The following is a 9,322-nucleotide window of genomic DNA, read 5'->3' as shown; positions in this document are numbered from 1 at the left end:
TTTATAAATCCTAGACAAACATCAAAGACTTGTATAATATGGTTGTTTCACTAGATTATTATGATTATACACTACACAGTTTTACAAAACACAGTGATTCATACAGTCATTGTGTGTTTGTTGGTGTGGAAATCCATATTGCTGCACTTCTCGTGACATGACTGCAGGCCTGGTTGAATCATGTAGTAACCAAAAAAGTGTTAAACAAATCAAAATATATTTTAGATTCTTCAAAGTAGCCACCCTTTGCCTTGATAACAGCTTTGCACACCCTTGGCATTCTCTCAACCAGCTTCATTAGGTGGTCACCCGGAATGCATTTCAATTAACAGGTGTTCCTTGTTAGAAGTAAACCTGAGGAATTTCTTTCCTTCTTAATGCGGTTGAGCAAATCAGTTGTGTTGTGACAAGGTAGAGGTGGTATACAGAAGATGGCATTTTACCAAATAGGGCTAAGCCCATATTATGGCAAGAACAGCTCAAGTAAGCAAAGATAAATTACTGTTTCAGAGCTACCTGTGCTGCAGAGGATAAGTTCATTAGAGTTACCAGCCTCAGCCCAAATAAATGCTTCACAGAGTTCAAGTAACAGACACATCAACATCAACTGTTCAGAGGAGACTGCATGAATCAGGCCTTCATGGTAAAAAATGGTGCAAAGAAACCACTACTAAAGGCCACCAATAAGAAGAGACTTGCTTGTGCCAAGAAACTCGAGCAATGGACATTAGACCGGTGGAAATCTGTCCTTTGGTCTGGTGAGTCCTAATTTGAGATTTTTGGTTCCAACCAGTGTGTTTTTGTGAGACACCGAGTAGGTGAATGGACGATCTCTGCATGTGTGGTTCCCACTGTGAAGAATGGAGGAGAAGGTGCGATGGTGTGTAGGTGTCTTGCTGGTGACACTGTCTATGATTTATTTAGAATTCAAATAACCAGCATGGTTACCACAGCATTCTGCACCGATACGCCATCCTATCTGGTTTGTACTTAGTGGGACTATCATTTGTTTTTCAACAGGACAATGACCCAACACACCTCCAGGCTGTATAAGGGCTATTTGACCAAGAAGGACAGTGATGGAGTGCTGCATCAGATAACCTGGCCTCCACAATCACCCGACCCCAACCCAACTGAGATGGTTTGGGATGAGATGGACTGCCAAGTGAAGGAAAAGGAGCCAAAAAGTTCTCAGCATATGTGGGAACTCCTTCAAGACTGTTGGAAAAGCATTCCAGGTGAAGTGGGTTGAAAGAATGCCAACAGTGTGCAAAGCTGTCATCAAGGCAAAGGGTGGCTACTTTGAAGTATCTCAAATATAACATATATTTTTTGGTTACTACATGATTCCATATGTGTTATTTCATGGTTTTGATATCTTCACTACTATTCTACAATATAGAAAATAGTAAAAATAAAGAAAAACCCTTGAATGAGTAGGTGTGTCCAAACTTTTGACCGGTACTGTAAATTGACCGGTACTGTCACACCAAACAAATGTGTAAATACTCTATGATGAACACATAGTGGTCGCTTTGTCCGGCTAGCTAAAGCTGGTGGTGTATGCATCTCCAAGCAGCTGTGACAGAGACGGGTGGTGCTGTCCGGCAGGATCTCTCTATCAGAGGTGTCCCCGGACAATGTGTCTCCTGTCCTCAGACCCAGACTGTGTCCCCAGCTCTGAGATATCTCGCACTCCTCCATCAAAGTTCTCAGCTGCTCCTTCAGTAGTATTGGTGTGTCACACTGTAAAGCGAGGGTGAGAGACAGAGACAGTGACAAAGACAGAGCAACAAACTACTGTAAAGGAAACAAGAAACACTGAGGATGTCTACCAACACTTCCCAGCAGTATTCCTACTGCACCTATTTTTCAGGAGGGCTCATGACATGGTTCTGATAAGCTCTGATGAAAATGCTCTACCAGTGAAGCAGTGGTATTTCAAGATGATAAATGAACCTGCCATAGATTTCCCCTGTGCTTGGTTGGACTGCATCCCACAAAATGGTTGGACAATTCAGCTAAAAACATTTCCAGTTGGCTAAAACTCTTCCAGTTGGACGGGAGGTTGTTTTTCTACAGATAAGTCAGACTTCTCAGAGCCTTTTGGGAACACAGGGAGTTCAAGGAAATCCAATCCTCAGAAATGGGACTGGGTTATATGGACGACAGAATTCAAAACGTCAATATTTGTTACTGTGAATGATATTGCAGACCAAATGATTTGGCAACTTCTGTAGTATAGATGTGGTAAAGAGGTCAATGGAGCGCAGACCGTGGTGGATAGAAGAAGGACACCAGTTTGGCACACATTCAACAAATCTGATTTAACAAAGTTGATAATTGTCAAATTTGTTATGATCAATGTATTGTAACAGGACCACAATGTGGTTACTAAAGTCCGATTAGGATATATTTGACTGTTTTCGCTGCATAACATTTAGAAGTTGTTCCTTTCCAGGTTAAGAAGTGAATGCTAAACGCTAACTCACGTTCATATAAACTGTTAGAAGAGCTAGCATACAAACATCGGTAGTGGTAGTACTGGGGTTGACATCCATAAAAGAATTATACTCTGATTTTTACCTTTGTATGTGAAATACACATACAAACAATAGCCTAAATGTTATAAATCTATATCAATCTAAATCAATAGCCTAAATCTTGTTTCAGGAAACTAGGCGTATGTCGCGCGCCACTACTTCACAGGAGAGGCATTTGAACTTACTTAAAAAAACTAAAAACACATTCTGGAACATGTGAACTGTCATGTGCAACAAACTTGTATGCCATCTGTAAATACGAATAAAATTGTTAAATTACAAGCCTAGTTTAGCCAAGGAAAAAGGCAGCAACCTTCCCGCTATCCATGATTGGCTGAGATAATGGATGAGCTGGACATGCCGAGAGATGAGTTCAGATTTGTCTGCCATATAGCACACTTCTGTCTATAACATGAGCTGGTAAGTGTGTGTATGTAATTATTTCTAACAAAGCTTTTTTGAAAGATATCACATAGCAGAATTGCAAACGTGTTTCTCTCCACTTTCTGGAGGGCTGAGTTTTGAAATCAAAATTACATTTACATTTACATTTAAGTCATTTAGCAGACGCTCTTATCCAGAGCGACTTACAAATTGGTGCTTTCACCTTAGCTAAGGAGATGGAGAAATTTCTGGAATTTGATTGCAAATATGCAGAGGGAGTAGAAAAGAGAACATGCAGTTGTATTAAAAACCTGCCTCTGGATTACATCTTCAAACTAAGGGCAACCAAGGCATCCATGACAGAGGGAAAAGCATCCATCCATGTAAAATAATCTAGCTAGCAACATTTTCAGATATTATACATTTCAAATTTTGTCAGAAAGTTGTTTTCATTTTAAGTTAATGTGTACGGTTAACTTGCTAGCTTAATGTTAGCTGGCTGGCTCGCCAGCTAACGTTACATGTATGATCTGTGTAGTAATATTATTGATATCTCAGAGTCATTTGCATTGCTAGCTACAGTATAGCCGAATGTTAGCTAGCTAGCTAACCTTGAACCTCGTTGGTTAGCTACCTGCAGATTCATGTAGGGTAGTAACATTATGAGTTGGGATTATGGTTAATTGTTTAGCTAGCTAGCTACATGAATAAACAAAAGACTCCACTATGCAAGTAACCATTTCACTTCACCTTCTGTATCCTGTACTGTAAATGTTGATTTTATTTGATATAGTATGTGTTTACCAGAGACGGTAATGTGAAGAACAACAAGACCTGTACCCAATTCTAATTAGGATATAGATAGATAGATGGATAGATAGATGAATAGATAGATCTATATATATATATATATATATACACAGATAGACAGATCTCTCTCTGTATATATATATATATATAAATATATATATAAGCGGTAACAGAGAGAACAGTCTATGACTAGGGTGGCTGGAGTCTTTGACAATTGATAGCGCCTTCCTCTGACACCGCCTGGTATAGAGGTCTTGGATGGCAGGAAGCTTTGCCCCAGTGATGTACTGGGCCGTTCGCACTACCCTCTGTAGTGCCTTGCAATCGGAGGCCAAGCAGTTGCCATACCAGGCAGTGATGCAACCCGTTAGGATGCTCTTGATGATGCACCTGTAGAACCTTTTGAGGATCAAAAGGGGACAAATCTTTTCAGTCTCCTGAGGGGGAATAAGCTTTGTCGTGCCCTCTTCATGACTGTCTTGGTGTGCTTGGACCATGTTAGTTTGTTGGTGATGTGGACACCAAGGAACTTGAAGCTTTCAACCTGCTCCACTGCAGCCCCGTCGATGAGAATATTCTCACATAGGTGTTCCTTTTGACCAGGTGGGAAAGGGCAGTGTGGAGTGCAATAGAGATTGCATCAATTTTGGATCTGTTGGGGCGGTATGCAAATTGGAGTGGGTCTAGGGTCTCTGGGATAATGGTGTTGATGTGAGTCTTTGACCCGCCTTTCAAAGCACTTCATGGCTATAGACGTGAGTGCTACGGGTCGGTAGTCGTTTAGGCAGGTTACCTTAGTGCTCTTGGGCACAGGCACTATGGTCGTTTGCTTCAAACATTTTGGGATTACAGACTCAGACAGGGAGAGGTTGAACATGTCAGTGAACACGCTTGCCAGTTGGTCAGCGCATGCACGCAGTACACGTCCTGGTAATCCGCCTGGCCCTGTGGCATTGTGAATGTTGACCTGTTTATAGGTCTTACTCACATTGACTGCGGAGAGCGTGATCACACAGGCTTCTGGAAAAGCTGGTGCTCTCATGAATGTTTCAGTGTTATTTGCCTCGAAGCGAGCATAGAAGTAGTTTAGCTTGTCTGGTAGGCTCGTGTCACAGGGCAGCTCTTGGCTGTTCTTCCCTTTGTAGTCTGTAATGGTTTGCAAGCTCTACCACATCCGACCAGCATTAGAACCAGTGTAGTACAATTTGATCTTAGTCCTGTATTGATGCTTCCCTGTTTGATGGTTCGTCGGAGGGCATAGAGGGATTTCTATTAAGCTTCCGGTTTAGAGTCGCGCTCCTTGAAAGCGGCAGCTCTAGCCTTTAGTTCAGTGCGGATGTTGCCTGCAATCCATGGCTTCTGGCTGGGGTATGTACGGTCACTGTGGGGATGACATCATCGATGCACTTATTGATGAAGCCAGTGACTGATGTGGTGTACTCCTCAAAGCCATCGGAGAAATCCAGGAACATATTTCAGTCTGTGCTAGCAAAACAGTCCTATAGCTTAGCATCTGCTTCATCTGACCACTTTTTTATTGATCTAGCTTAAATTTTTGCTTGCTTTTTCTCTTGAATCATCATCTACTAGAAACTCATGAACTATATATATACACAGGTGAAGTCGGAAGTTTACATACACCTTAGCCAAATACATTTAAACTCAGTTTTTCACAATTCCTGACATTTAATCCTAATAAAAAACCCTGTCTTAGGTCAGTTAGGATCACCACTTTATTTTAAGAATGTGAAATGTCAGAATAATAATAGAGATAATAATTTTTTTCAGCTTTTATTACTTTCATCACATTCCCAGTGGGTCAGAAGTTTACATACACTCAATTAGTATTTGATAGCATTGTCTTTAAATTGTTTAACTTGTGTCAAATGTTTCGGGTAGCCTTCCACAAGCTTCCAACAACAAGTTGGGTGAATTTTGGACCATTCCTCCTGACAGAGCTCGTATAACTGAGTCAGGTTTGTAGGCCTCCTTGCTCGCACATGCTTTTTCAGTGCTGCTCACACATTTTCTATAGGATTGAGGTCAGGGCTCTGTGATTGCCACTCCAATACCTTGACTTTGTTGTCCTTAAGCCATTTTGCCACAACTTTGAAAGTATGCTTGGGGTCATTGTCCATTTGGAAGACCCATTTGTGACAAAGCTTTAACTTCCTGAATGATGTCTTGAGATGTTGTTTCAATATATCCCCCCCCCATGATGCTGTGCCCCCCTTACTGAGCGGCCTTTCAGGTTGTGTTGATATAGGACTCGTTTAACTGTAGATATAGATACTTTTGTACCCGTTTCCTCCAGCATCTTCACAGGGTCCTTTGCTGTTGTTCTGGGATTGATTTGCACTTTTCGCAACAAAGTGCGTTCATCTCTAAGAGACAGAAAGCGTCTCCTTCCTGAGCTGTATGACGGCTGCGTGTTCCCATGGTGTTTATACTTGCGTACTACTGTTTGTACAGATGAACGTTGTGCCTTCAGGCATTTGGAAATTGCTCCCGAGGATGAACCAGACTTGTGGAGGTCTACAATATTTTTTCTGAGGTCTTGGCTGATATCTTTTGATTTCCCATGATGTCAAGCGAAGAGGCACTGAGTTTGAAGGTAGGCCTTGAAATACATCCACAGGTACATCTCTAATTGACTCAAATTATGTAAATGATCCTATCAGAGCTTCTAAATCCATGACATCATTTTCTGGAATTTTCCAAGCTGGTTAAAGGCTCAGTCAACTTAGTGTATGTAAACGTCTGACCCACTGGAATTGTGATACAGTGAATTATAAGTGAAATAATCTGTCTGTAAACAATTTTTGGAAAAATTACTCCTAACTGACTTGCCAAAACTATAGTTTGTTAACAAGAAATTTGTGGAGCGGTTGAAAAATGATTTTTAATGACTCCAACCTGACTGTATGTAAACTTCTGACTTCAACTGTATATATATACACAATATTAATTTATTTTAAGGTATTTAAGTATACATTTCCAAAGTTACAATAGATTGCCATACATTTTCTGTTAATTACCAAAATGACTGAAAATTCCAGTAACTTTGATAAATTACCAGTAGCTTTGCAACCCTAGCTGTGTTCATCAACCCCTACTCCCAGCAGGGTGGCTGAAGAAGAATCTGCATTCCTCTGTCTCGTTTAACTCCCAAAATCTAATCGCTCATCAATATCCCTTCTCTCACCAACCCCTCACTACATACCCAGTTGCTGCTAGATGTCTCTCCCCCGGCTTACCTGTCCATGTTCAAAGTCCTCTAAAATGTAATGAATCCCTTTATACCATTACAGGATGGGAAGTGTTACTCATTTATGAACCCTGCAATTACCCACACAGCATATTGTCTTTTCTCTGCTGACAGGGCCAGAGGTGTAGGCTCCACAGACACATTCCTTCCCTACCTCATGCATTCAGCACCCCATGCTTCTCTCATCTGTCATGGAGGGCCCTGCTCTGCTCCTTGCCTGTGGACTTGACCTTCACCCCTCCATGGCCAAGGGGCCTTAAATAAACCCCTGCCTTGAGGGAAGAGGATGCATGAGGCATGGCCCTTGGCTTAGGGCCTCTTGGTGGTGTACTGACTATATACTGATAACACTAACCACTGAGATCAAATTAGACACACTTAACCTTTCTCTCAACCTGTCTGCAATATAACGAATTGACTGGTGTGTTTTGGTCACACAATAAAAGATAAGGGACATGAGGGAACGATGGCGACTAGAAATACATACGCAGGACTGTAAATGGGCCATTACTGCAACTTCAAACTTCTGTCATTAAAACACAATGCCATCCGTCAATTACAGGCATGTCAGCGTTTGAGTGCTCATGGATGAAGCAATAAATCATCACCCCATGGTCCGCCTGTAGTAACGGGTATCTCTGGCTCTAGGCTAACCAAAACCATTCGTGTTGGACATGGGAAGCACACATGAGCTTGCCCTATGGAGAGAGAGAGTAGCTTTAATGGCTATGACAAAGTGCTCTGATCCCACAGAGCAGCTGACCCTAAATGCCCCCTTGCTGGAGAGGACTGGGGTGTTGCTGGGTGACTGATGTATATTCCCTTGTCTGTCTCTGCCCAGTCTGTCTCTGCCCAGTCTGCTTTTCACAGCGCCCACTCGTTAAGACCTGCACTGCAGCCGGGGCTTCTGGGATGCCGTCCAGTAGCCCAGATACCACATTCCAGCAAACAGAGAAAGAGCTGCATTGACAGGGAAGTAAAGAAAACCTATCAAAATGAAAATAAAAGTGACTTGTTTTCATGAGGTGGCATGTTTTAGGACTGTACTCTCCCACAGGGAATGAGGATGTCTGGCCTGATTCCATATGGGAAAAGGACAGTCTAGGAAACACGTCTTTATGAGAAACATATCCGCTTACGGCCAGCTCTGTGTCAGTCAGGAAGTGTGAGGCTATGGACCCGTTGTGGTCGGCTTCCTCACAGCGATACAACCTCCTCACACTGAAATATGGGGCAGAGGTGCCAGATTCATACAGTAGATCTCATTTCTGATTGAAGGTGCCTTTGGCACAATGAACAGATAAGTGTGAATTATAGCATTCTGCTCAAATTGTAAAAAACACTACGGAAAGCAAATGACACAGTTTTGAAAGATGATAATAGAGCATGTGCTATAAAAAGATAAACTATGAAAACCACAAATATTTCTGTATAAATGTGATTCTGATTCTTGAGAGAACCAGCTATTTTCCAGAGAAGGGATAACTTGGAGGTCTGAAGGAGGAGAAAGATAGTCTGGGGGTTGTTACAGCAACCAAATAAGGCTGGGCCAGACAGACAGACAGACATCTCTCCATGCTCCCTACGCTGCACCACATGCACACCAGACAGACCCATATAGCTCATTTCAGACAGTCAATATTCTAAACCTTTCAGAATTCATATAATAACAGCATCTCTGCTCACTAATGACAAGCCACTTGTTTAGTGAGTTTATGACAGAGACACTTTGACCTGACTCAGATCCGTTTTTAGAAGGTTTACATTTACACAAAAATTACCAGAAAACACTCTAGTCAAGTTATCATTACTCATTGTGTATTTATTATTACTTTTATTATTACGTTATTTATTTTCTATTATGTCTCTATTTTCTTTCTCTCTGCATTGTTTGGAGGGGCCTTAAGTAAGCATTTCACTGTTAGTCTACACCTGTTGTTTATGAAGCATTTGAGGAATACTATTTGATTCTATTTGGACCTGCAGTAGACTGTATTTTGGCCGTGAATGCAAGGGTGAGTAAGCCTTATTCACTTTCTGGCAGGAGAGTCTATGGAACTATGTTTGTTTTCTGTTAGATGGTAGCGTGATCCATTAAATCTTTCATTTGATGTCTCACCCAGTTGCAGGCAGTGGCCACCTGGCCAGAACCCAAAACAAACCCAATCCGAGTCAGACAAAATCAGAGAGATTCAGAGATAATCCTCCCCTTCCCCAGGGTGTATAGTACTGCGGTGTGCAGCAGCTTCCCGAGGAATTATCCAAGCCCTTTGGCCTGCCCCCGTCTGTCACATTCCGGTGCTCTCCTCTCCTCCCC

The 9,322-nt window shown here is 41.9% G+C and overlaps 1 pseudogene; it reads right to left on the bottom strand.

The window, feature by feature from the left end:
* Positions 1-310: 310 nt before the first annotated feature.
* Positions 311-9,322, bottom strand: part of LOC135561636 (uncharacterized) — a 69,702-nt pseudogene continuing 60,690 nt past the window's right edge.

The sequence above is a fragment of the Oncorhynchus nerka genome, linkage group LG18 (genome assembly GCF_034236695.1).
Source record: "Oncorhynchus nerka isolate Pitt River linkage group LG18, Oner_Uvic_2.0, whole genome shotgun sequence".
Lineage (NCBI taxonomy): Eukaryota > Metazoa > Chordata > Actinopteri > Salmoniformes > Salmonidae > Oncorhynchus > Oncorhynchus nerka.
The sequence above is the reverse complement of the archived record's forward strand: the minus strand, read 5'-3'. Positions and strand labels throughout refer to the sequence as shown.